Source organism: Hyaena hyaena, unplaced genomic scaffold, assembly GCF_003009895.1.
Source record: "Hyaena hyaena isolate Hyena2069 unplaced genomic scaffold, ASM300989v1 scaffold_638, whole genome shotgun sequence".
NCBI classification, from domain to species: domain Eukaryota; kingdom Metazoa; phylum Chordata; class Mammalia; order Carnivora; family Hyaenidae; genus Hyaena; species Hyaena hyaena.
This window is the reverse complement of record NW_024081270.1, coordinates 994,392-1,006,760: the sequence shown is the minus strand read 5'-3', so window position 1 is coordinate 1,006,760 and position 12,369 is coordinate 994,392.

The following is a 12,369-nucleotide window of genomic DNA, read 5'->3' as shown; positions in this document are numbered from 1 at the left end:
ATGGTAATGGTCAACAAAAGAAAGCCAGAGTACCCATACTTATATCAGACAATCTAGATTTAAAATAAAAACTGTAACAAGAGGTGAAGAAGGGCATCATATCATAATTAAGGGGGTCTATCTACCAAAAAGATCTAACAGTTATAAACATTTATGTCTCCAATGTGCCAGCACCCAAATATATAAATCAATTAATCACAAACATAAAGAAACTCCTTGATAATAATACCATAGCAGGGGCCTTCAACACCCCTCTCACAGCAATGTATAAATCATCCAAGCAGAAAATCAACAAAGAAACAATGGCTTTGAATGACACACTGGACCTCATGGACTTAACAGATCTATTTAGAACATTTCATCCTAAAGCACCAGGATATACATTCTTCTCCAGGACACATGGAACATTCTCCAGAAGAGATCAAGTATAAAAAGATCAAGATCATACTGTGCATATTTTCAGACCACAACACTATGAAACTCGAAATCAACCAAAAGAAAAAATGTGGAAAGATAACAAATACCTGGAGACTAAAGAATACCCTACTAAAGAACTAATGGGCTAAATAAGAAGTTAAGGAGGAAATTAAATAGTACATGGAAGACAATGGAAATGATAACACCACAGCCCACAGAGAGGGACAGAGCAAAGGCAGTCCTAAGAGGAAGGTATATAGCAATCCAGATCTTCCTAAAGAAGGAAGAAAGGTCTCAGATACACAACCTAACCTCACACCTTAAAGAGCTGGAAAAGTAACATCAAATAAAACCCAAAACCAGCAGAAGACAGGAAATAATAAAGATTAGAGCAGAAATCAATGCTATCGAAACCAAAAAAAATCCAGTAGGACAGATCAATGAAACCAGAAGCTGGTTCTTTGAAAGAATTAACAAAATTGTTAAACCACTTGCCAGTTTGTTCAAAAAGAAAAAGGAAATGACCCAAATAAATAAAATCAAGAATTAAAGAGGAGAGATCACAACCAACACAGCAGAAATAAAAACAATAAAAGAATATTATGAGGAATTATACACCAATAAAATGGGCAATTTGGAAGAAATGGACCAATACCTAGAAACATATAAACTACCAAAACTGAAACAGGAAGAAATAGAAAATCTGAACAGATCCATAGCCAGTAAAGACATTGAATTAGTAATTAAAAATCTCCCAAAAATCAAGAGTCCAGGGACAGATGGCTTTCCAGGAATTCTACCAAATATTTAAGGAAGAGTTAACACTTATTCTCTTGAAGATGTTCCAGAAAATAGAAATGGAAGGAACACTTCCAAACTCTTTCTATGAAGCCAGCATTAACTTGATTCTAAAACCAGACAAAGACCCACTAAAAAGGAGAATTATAGACCAATTTTCCTGATAAACATGGTTCCAAAAATCCTCAAGATATTAGTCAACTGGATCCAACAGTACAGTAAAAAATTTATTCACCACAACCAAATGGGATTTATATCTGGGATACAGGGCTGGTTTAATATCCACAATACAATCAGTGTGATTCATCCCATCAATAAAAGAAAGGACAAGAACCACATGATCCTCTCAATAGATACAGAGAAAGCATTTGACAAAATACAGTATGCTTTCTTGATAAAAACCCTCAAGAAAGTAGGGATAGAAGGATCATACCTCAAGATCATAAAAGACATATATGAAAGACTCTACGTGAATATCATCCTCAGTGGGGAAAAACCTGAGCTTTCGCCCTAAGGTCAAGAACAAGACAGGAATATCCACTCTCACCACTGTTTTATTCAACATAGTATTGAAAGTCTTAGCCTCAGCAGTCAGACAACACAAAGAAATAAAAGGCATCCAAACTGGCCAGGATGAGGTCAAACTTTCACTCTTTGCAGATGACATGATCTTCTATATGGAAAACCCAAAAGATTCTACCAAAGAAACTACTAGAACTGATTCATGAATTCAGCGAAGTTGCAGAATATAAAATCAATGCACAGAAATCGGTTGCATTCCTATACACCAACAATGAAGCAACAGTATTATAAATTAAGGTATCGATTCCATTTACAATTTCACCAAAACCCATAAATTACCTAGGAATAAATCTAACCAAAGAAGTGAAAAATCTATACACTGAAAACTATAGAAAACTTATGAAAGAAGTTGAAGAAGACACACACACACACACACACACACACACACACACACAAAGGAAAAATATTCCATGCTCCTGGATAGGAAGATCAAATATTGTTAAAATGTCCATACTACCCAAAGCAATACATATTCAATGCAATTCCTATGAAAATAAAACCATCTTTCTTCACAGAGCTAGAACAAACAATCCTAAAATGTGTATGGCACCAGAAAAGGCCCCAAATAGCAAAAGCAATCTTGAAAAAGAAAACCAAAGCTGGAAGCATCAGAATCCTGGACTTCAAGCTGTATTACAAAGCTGTAATCATCAAGACGGTATGGTCCTGGCACAAAAACAGACACTCAGATCAATGGAACAGAATAGAGAACCCAGAAATGGATCCACAAACGTATGGCCAACTCATCTTTGACAAAGCAGGAAAGAATATCCAATGGAATAAAGACAGTATCTTCAGCAAGTGGTGCTGGGAAAACTGGGCAGCGACATGCAGAAAAATAAACCTGGACCACTTTTTACACCCTACACAAAAATAAAGTCAAAATGGATGAAAGACCTAAATGTAAGATGGGAAGCTGTCAAAATCCTTGAGGAAAAAGCAGGCAAAAACCTCTTTGACCTTGGCTGCAGCAACTTACTCAACATGTCTCCGGAGGCAAGGGAAAGGAAAGCAAAAATGAACTCTCGGGGCCTCATCAAGATAAAAAGCTTCTGCACAGTGAGGGAAACAATCAGCAAAGCTAAAAGACAGCTAACAGAATGAGAGAAGATATTTGCAAACGACATATCAGATAAAGGGTTAGTATCTAAAATCTATAAAGAACTTATCAAAATCAACACCCAAAAGCAAATAACCCAGTGAAGAAATGGGCCAAAGATATGAAGAGATACTTCTCCAAAGAAGACACCCAGATGGCCAACCAACATGTGAAATGATGCTCCACATCACTCATCCTCAGAGAAATACAAATCAAAACCACCATGAGACACCACCTCACACCTGTCAGAATGGTTGACATCAACAACTCAGGCAACAACAGATGTTGGTGAGGATGCAGAGAAAGATAATCTCTTTTGCACTGCTCGTGGGAATGCAAAGTGGTGCAGCCGCTCTGGAAAACAGTATGGAGATTCCTCAAAAAATTAAAAATAGAGCTACCTATGACCCAGCAATTGCACTACTAGGTATTTATCTAAGGGATACAGGTGTGCTGTTTCTAAGGGGCACATGCACCCTAATGTTGATAGCAGCACTATCGACAATAGCCAAAGTATGGAAAGTGTCCAAATGTCCACTGATGGATGAATGGATAAAGAAGATGTGGTGTGTATATGTGTACACACACACACACACACACACACACACACTGGAGTATTACTCAGCCATCAAAAAGAATGAGATCTTTCCATTTGCACCTACGTGGATGGAACTAGCGGGTATTGTGCTAAATGGAATTAGTCAGTCAGAGAAAGAAAATATCATATGACTTCACTCATGTGAGAACTTTAAGACACAGAAGAACACACGGGAAGGGAATCAAAAATAATATAAAACAGGGAATGGGGACAAAACATAAGAGGGAGACTTTAAAATATGGAGACTAAACAGAAGGCAATTAGGGGGCATATGGGGGTGTAAATGGGTAAAGGGCATTAAGGAATCTATTTCTGACATCATTATTGCACCATATGCTAATGTGGATGTAAATTTAAATAAATAAATAAATAAATAAAAATTAAAAAAAATTCTTTGAGCCAAATGCAACAAGCTTTTAGGTGCTTTGGGGAAGTTTAAGTTGACCTAAGAGTACATACGAAGGAATAATTTATAAACTAACACCACAGGCCGACTGGCATCTGGAATAGTGAAAACAGTAGTGATTCCTCCAAAGCTACACGTCCTGGAGACATGAACCACAGACAGTCACCATTTTCCTTCTTTCAACTACCACCAAACTGAATTGCAGCTGCAACTAAGCAGTAAAAAGGCACACCTCTTCAGGAATTCCCATGTTCTTTAAACACTAGACTTGTGAATCCACAGGACTTCACTTTGGTTTTTTTATCTTTTTTTTTATACTTTCTTTTTGAGACAGAGAGAGAGAGAGAGCATGAGTGAGGGAGGGGCAGAGAGAGAGAGGGAGATTCTATAATCCGAAACAGGCTCCAGGCTCTGAGCTGTCAGCACAGAGCCCGACGTGGGGCTCGAATCCATGAACCTTGAGATCGTGACCTGAGCCGAAGCCGGACGCTCAACCGACTGGGCCCCCCAGGCGCCCCTCACAGGGCTTCACTTTGTGACACAGAGGCTTAAAGATCAAAGGCAAGAAGAGCTTCAAACTTCGGGAAAAGCTCAGCAAGGTCAGAAGGATTGAGAGAGGGCACACACTGCCCGGCGGAGCGCGCGGACGCGCCCCAGCTGGGCCGTGGGGGGAAGGGAGACCCACACAGGTGCGAGCCGCACCCGCGGGAGCCCCCGCTTCTGCGGCGCTCTCCGGGGGGATCCAGCACATGCGGCTTCGTTAAGGACGGTTAAATGGTGCGGGCGAAAGCACGAGCGCGCAGCGAGCTTTCCTTCGTCCTTTGAGTAGGTCCTCTGATACACGTGGTGTTCTTAAAATTGTTTTAACGCAGAATCATCTAGAGGCAAAGTAAATCAATGCCGAAGACTGGGCAGAACGGACCGTTGTACAGAACCGCACGATCTCGGGACCAGGAAGAAGAAATACTTCGACACCACGTACCGTGTGCGTGCCGGGCGCACTTCTAGACGGCACTCTGTAAACGGTAAGTCGGACCTCACTAGAATCCTACGTGGTACCTCCTGTCTGTGTCTCCTCTGCACACAGGGGGACACTACGGGACGCCGCACAGTGAGTTGCCCTTGGGTGCCCAGCGCCTGTGTGGCAGCGCAGGGACGGAGCCCAGGACGTCTGGCCCGGCGTCTGCACCCTGCACCTCCTCACCCGGGCGCACTGTCAGCTGTGCTCTAGGGGAGAAAGGCTGCGACGGCCAGCACACGGGGTGTCTGTTCTTTTTTTTTTTTTTTTAATGTTTTTAAAATTTATTTCTGAGAGAGACACACACAACGTGAGCGGGGGAGGGGCAGCGAGAGAGGGAGGCACAGAATCCGAAGCAGGTTCCAGGCCCTGAGCTGTCAGCACAGAGCCCGACGCGGGGCTCGAACCCACGAACCGTGAGGTCATGACCTGAGCCGAAGTCGGACGCTTAACCGACTGGGCCACCCAGGCGCCCCAGCGGGGTGTCTGTTCTGACACACATTCTGATTCACAGATTTGACTCTAAGAACATTTCTTTGGTTGCTGGCGCAGGAAGCTTATTTGCCAATTGCTTTTCTTGAATCCCATGCATATGATGATGAGGCGGACGTAATTTGAGGCTTTTTGTATTTAACACAATTTCATCGCCTGCTGTGTTTTCAACCAGGGTGAACACACGGGCCCACATCAAAGCCTGCTCCTCACTCACCCCCACGCCCCGTCCTCGGTGTTCGTGTTACGCGTCCCACTTTCCCCTTGCACCCCCGTAACCAGTCAAGCGCCCTCCCTCCCTGGTGCCCCCGCCCCGCTGCGGTCCTCGCGCTGCTCGCCCGCGTGGCTGCCGAGCACCGTCTCGGCGCGTTTCCACCACCGTCCTGTTCAGCGGAGATGCAGGGCAGGCGCCCGCTCGGCGGGTCAGCGGCGAGAGCAGGGTCATCGCACAGAGCAGGACTAAAATCAGACTGACCACTCGGGACGCTAAAGCTAACGCAAGGGCAAAGGTCAGGCCCAGCAGCCACCATCCAGTTGAACCCATGGCACACGCCCTGGCAGCTCAACCCCTAGAGCCTCTCCTGGAAGGTCCCTTCCAAGGCGTGGGGAGGGGCTCCGGCAGCTGGTATTCGTCGTTTTGTCTTTTGTTCAAACAGAGTCCTTACAATCATATAAGCGTCAGGCCCCACAAAGCCTAGATCTGCTCATGGTCAAAGCTATGGTTTTAATCACACCTTCAGGTGGCATTCGGTTCAGCTATTTGGAAAGTAGAAATCAGACAAAATGATCTCTTGTGTCCCACACTGCCTCCCAGCACCTCTGAGGAACCGTCACTTTGTTCTACAGACTACGGAGGCTAACCTGAGTCGGAGGCAGATCTTCTCCCTTCCTCTTAGCTTGCTAGGTTCCTCGGTGCTAGATGCTACTGCCAATCTGGAACTTTCCACTCCATCTAGTGCTGCAGGCTGCTCTCCCAGGGTAGGTCCCTGCAGTCAGGACGTTTCCTCAGACCCTGCACCACCCCCACTCCCCCGCCCCAGCATCTGGTGCTGCTCTTGCTCAGCTCCCTTTCACTTCTAGCGTAACCCATGCTGCTGCCCACGCTCAGTATCACCGCAAGACACAACCACGGAAACTGCTGTGAAGTTATGTAACCCACGGAATCCTAAAACAGACAAGTCCATCTACGGTTACATTTTGATAATGTCAAGGAAGGGGAATAATAATAATAATAATAATAATAGTAACTGAATACTATGACAGGCAAAAGATGAATAGCTCCATACTCTTGATCTAGTTGAAGGTTAAATAAAAACAGTTAGGAATAATGGTTCGTTTAGCAGGAGATGGCTCACACCCCTTTAACACACCCACTTCACAGCCAAGTGATGTTTTAATCCAACGTGATGTTTCAGAAGTGAAAAAAATGGTTTCTTAGGAAATCCTGATTCGCACAGCAGAAACCACGTGTAGTTCACACAGAGCTATAACATTTATGTGAGAAAATAGACACATTCACATCATTTGGGATGCCATGGCAATTAAGAAAAGCAGAATAATGTAAAAGAGGAGTTCAAAAGTTTCCAGAATGCTCTGAGGAAGACGTTCTGGTTAATTTACTTTTGTGGTTACCTTAGTTACTAGGCAAAGCATTCATGCATTCTGGTTTTTGCTTTAGAAAAATCTCTGTTCTTGAAAGTCTTCATACAAGAGTTTATCAACTTTTGTGCCATGAAAATTCAATCCATTTTTTTCTACAACTTGGGACTGCAGAGGACTATAGGGCCATTATTTAGAACAGCCTCAAATATAGGAAATGTAGAAACTGGGCTGACTTTGGGTATGACTTAGTTTTGTTTACATTTTAGTAAAATCAATGATAATAGACTTTTCCCCCATTATGGTTTGCCTAGTCTGTTGACAACAGAGCATAAAAGCATTACTAACCGAGGGTACTAGTTAACCAGCTTTTATTGGGTTAGAAGTTAGGATGGATGGCATCCTAGATGGGGCATCTGGGTGGCTCAGTCAGTTAAGTGACTGACTCTTAACTTTGGCTCAGGTCAGGATCTCACGGTTTGTGAGACTGAGCCCCACATCAGATTCTGTGCTGACAGTGCAGAGCCTGCTTGAGATGCTCTCTCCCTCTCTCTCTGCCTCTCCCTGACTTGTGTGAGCTCTCTCTCAAAAAATAAACAACTGTATGTTATCCAGTTTGTCTGTACTTCTTATATCTAAAGGTCAGTTTGCTGAATATAAAAGGAAGGAAGGAAAGAAGGAAGGAAGGAAGGAAGGAAGGAAGGAAGGAAGGAAGGAAGGAAGGAAGGAAGGAAAGAAGGGAGGGAGGGAGGGAGGGAGGAAAGAAGGGAGGGAGGGAGGGAGGAAAGAAGTTAGGATGGCTAATTAAATGACCTGCCTGGAAAAGTTTTAATTGAGATATTTGACAGGCAGATTAATGACTATCAATGTGAGAATATTCTAGAAATAATATTCCCATAAATATAAAATAGATGACATCACACTTGGTTTCAATAAATGCAAACATTAGAACAAGGAAAGTAGCAGACTTTTTTATGCCCCAGTTCCATGTATTTAGACAGTCATTCCCTTATCCATTCAATAAATGTTTAATCAATATCAGCTATGTGTTGGGAAATGGGGATAATGTGGGAAATAGGTAGACAGGTTCTCTTTTCATGAAATTTCCAGGTCAGTGGGAAAACTGGCATCAAAAATGTAAGTCCCAATGCTCAGAGTGTTCCTGAGAAGTTCAGGGTGCTACACACTCAGGCTGTAATCCCATCTAGGGTAAGGATCTGAAAAATCTTCCTGGAGAAAGCGATACTTCAGTTGAAATCTGCAACTCGGAGGAATAATAAGATATCGCAGCAGGAAGAGAATGCATTCTAGAAAGAGAAAACTATTACTATGATGGCTCTTAAGGCGCTGGCAGGTTTGAGGAGCAAAACACAGCCAGTAGGGCTGGACAACCAGAAATCTGGTCGGGGAAGCTGACCCTTAGGGCTCAAGTGTCAGCCAGAGCCACATCCTTCAAGCCACTGTGGCCATTCCTAGGATTCTAGGGAGCCAGCGATGGGTTTACACCATGGAGTGGTGCCATCATATCGTTTTATAGAGCTCATTTTGCAGTAGGGAGACCAGGTGGAGGGTGGAAGGGGCAGGGGCAAGACCATTTAGGAGACTTTCACCGTGCTCCCCATGTGAAACGGCCTCCCCATGGGGATGGTGAGGAGCAGACAGGTGTGAGGGACACTCGCGAGGCAGAATTGGTGGGCTTTGCAGACTGACTGGCTGTGAGTGAGGAATTAAGGACTGAAGGGTTTAAACTGCTCACCAGGTGTATGGACTGACTGTCCGGGGTTTGAGTGGAGCCATCACCTAGAAGTAAGACTTCAGGGGCTCCTGGGGCCTCAGTCAGTTAAGCGTCAGACTTCGGCTCAGGTCATGGTCTTGCAGTTCGCGAGTTTGAACCCTGTGTCGGGCTCTGTGCTGACAGCTCAGAGCCTGGAGCTGCTTCCGATTCTGTGTCTCCTTCTTTTTCTGCTCCTCCTCTGCTCACACTCTGTCTCTCAAAAAAAAGTTTTAGAAGTAGGACTTCAGGGTAAAATCATGCAGTGTAGAAGGTCACTTTCTTTAGGATTTTTTTTAAACTTTTTTAGAGAGAGAGGTGGGGGGGAAGCATGCACAGGGAAGAGGAGAAAGAGGATCTCAAATCTCAAGCAGGCTCTATGCTCAGTGCAGAGACCCATGCCGGCTCAACCCTGTGAGTCAAAATCATGAGTCTAGGCTCAACCGACCAAGCCACCCAGGCACTTCCCTTTGGAAAATCTTTTAAGATAATTTTATCTTTTAATATCTATATATAATTGCAAATGTATCTCTAGATATATTCATTTACTTTCCCCCATTATATACATAACAGTCTCAAAATAACAATATTAGCACTACTGTCATGTATGAAACCCCTGGGAACACGTTTTCTGGTATTTGGTCTACACTCCATGTGAGCACACAGCCATCATACACTCTGTTCCCTTCATGTCCTGTGGTCCCAAAAGTAACTATACATTTAATGCCACCGCAAGGCCTCATTCTGATGTTTCTCTAGTCATCTGGGGAGTCAGGAGCACACGACTGACTCTGAAACCTTCCTCAGAAACGTATCTTGGGAACTATTTCCCTGAGTTCCTGTATGTTGTCCAGTTTGTCTGTACCTCTTATATCTAAAGGTCAGTTTGCTGGATATAAAACCCCTGGCTAGCATTTCTTTCCTGCAGCATCTTAAATGTGTTCCCTCCCTTTCTGCTAGCGTAAAATACTGCTGTCAAAAATGGCCTGATAATAATCTGATTTTTCTGTCCCTTATATATCACTTGCCAGTTTTGCCTCGATGCCCAATCAACATTTTCTTTATAGTGCAATAATTTTACAAGAATGTAGCTAGATGCTGGTCACTCTGGGTTGATATTTTTAGATACTCATTGTGTTTTCCACATATAATGTCAAATACACTCAAAGAGTTTTCCTGAGTTACTGTTGTGAGTGGCTTTTTTCTGTTCCTCAGCTCCATTTTTAATTTTTCCAGAGACCTCAATTATCTTTATGTTGAATCCTTGTGTTGAATTGCTTATTCTCCATGTGACTTTCTCTCTAATCCTTCTTTAAATTTCCTTCGTCTCTCTTTTAATTCAATGCATTGTCCATTTCCACCTTTTGTTTCTCTTAAAGCATGCTCTGTTGTATTATTCCTTGTGCTACATTTTTTAAATTTCTAAAACCTCAGTTTTATGACCTTTCTGAAATGTTCTCATTCTGTTGAACATTGTCCTTTCGCATTCTGCACATTTTTGCCTTTTAGTTTGTTTTTGAAAAAAGGCTGTCTATACTTTTCTGTTGCCTGTTAGAGTCTCTGAACTTTCAGAAGGAGGCCCAGTTCAGGGAAACTGCTAATGTCACAGAGCTCCCTCTTCTGTTGCTTTTGAACAGCAGCACGTGCTTCCGGAGATTGCCGGGCTCCGTGTCCCTCCCAGGCGAGGCAAGGCTGAATGGTTCCCCAAAGCTGCCTCCGTCCTAATTCCCGGCGCCTGTGAATATGTAAGTTACATAGCAAAACAGGGTCTGCAGGTGTAAGAACACTGACTGACCATAAAATAAAACAAGGGAGAGAGCCAGCAATTATCCATGTAAACCCAACCTAATCACATGAGCCCTAACAGCACAGGACTTTCTCTAGCTGGAGGGGGAGATCAGATAGAACCAGAGATGAGAGCGATGTGACACGTGAGGGGGAGATAAGAAGATGAGGAGAGCCGCACGGCAGAAATGTTTGCAGGCTCCAGACGTAAAGAACGAGCCTTGGAACAGATGGCCAGGACACCGGACCCTCAACCACTGAGCTCTGCCATTGACCTGAATGGGTGTGGAAGTAGATTTGTTCTAGAATCTTCTGGAAATAGCTCAGACAGCTGATACCTCGGTTTCAGACTCAGAACAGAGAACCGCTGGAGACCACCCAGAATTCTGAAGTACAGATCTGTGAGACGATATATGTTGTTAGTGGAGTTTATTATTTAGAGCAGTTTTGTGCTCACAGAGATGTTGAACAGAAGGTATATCCCCTGCCCCACCTGTCAATAGCCTCTTCTACCATCAGCACCCTCCACCAGAGTGGCACCCTTCTCAGACTAGATGACCCTACATGGACACACCATTGTCACCTAAAGACCCAGTTTCCATTGGGGTTCTCCTGGTGTGGGGCATCCTATGACTTTAGACAAATGTACAATGACATGTTAGTGTCACACAGGACGGTTTCACTGTCCAAACGCCATCTGTCCTGTGCCTGTCCATCCCTCCCTGCCTCTGGTAACCACGGCTCCAGAGTCTCTGTAGTCTTCTCTTTTCTTTCTTTCTTTTTTTTTTTTTTAATTTTTTTAATGTTTTATTTATTTCTAGGAGAGAGAGAGAGGCAGCGTGAGCAGGGGAGGGTCAGAGAGAGAGAGAGTCACAGACTGAAGCAGGCTCCAGGCTCTGAGCTGGCAGTCAGCACAGAGCCCGACGCGGGGCCCGAACCCACGAACCGCGAGATCATGACCTGAGCGAAAGTCGGACGCTCAACCGACGAAGCCACCCAGGCGCCCCGTGTAGTCTTCTCTTTTCCAAAACGTCACAGACTTGGAACCGTGCAGCTAAAGTCTTTTCAGATTAGCTTCTCTGACCTAGTAATGCGCATGTAAGTTTTTCCACGGCTCATCCACTTCCGTTCGAACCTTCTTCTTCTCTCTGTCATCTTTGCCATGTTCAATTTTAATTCCATCCCTCATTGTGAGGTCTCGTCCCAGAAAGAAGTTCTGAAGGCTCAGGTTTGAGACTTCACAGGCTCTAGACTGCTCCCATGTCTGGGGGTTTCCGTGGGCCCTGCGTTCTGCTCCTGCACCGAGCACACCCGTTCCCGCACCGGCCACTGGCGGCCGCAAACTGGCCCGCCCTGCTCCTCGGAGGCCACGCCGAGTGTCCCTCTGCTTTCTGCAAGACACTGATAGCAAGCAGGCCTGGGGGCGGCTGCCGGTTTTCTCATCAGCCCGCGTTTTTGCGGTCTGTGGGGACACTCTGTCACCAGTTTATTGCCAGTGTGGTTTATCAGTTTTTGGTTTTGCTAAATCATTGCCTTGTTTATCTGTGGGACTTGGAAGACATTGAAAACTTTGCATCTTCTGTTGTTACCATCCTCCTAGAATCCTGGTCCTAATCTAAACATACTTTTGAAAAACTGTTGGTAAAACTATTCTCCAAAATCAGGTCATATTTCAGTTTATATGTAGTGGTTTCTCATTGTAGTTCTAGTCTGCTTTTTATGATGACTATTTTTTTTAATTTTTAATGTTTTATTTATTTCTGATAGAGAGACAGAGAGAGAGAGACGGCATGAGCAGGGGAGG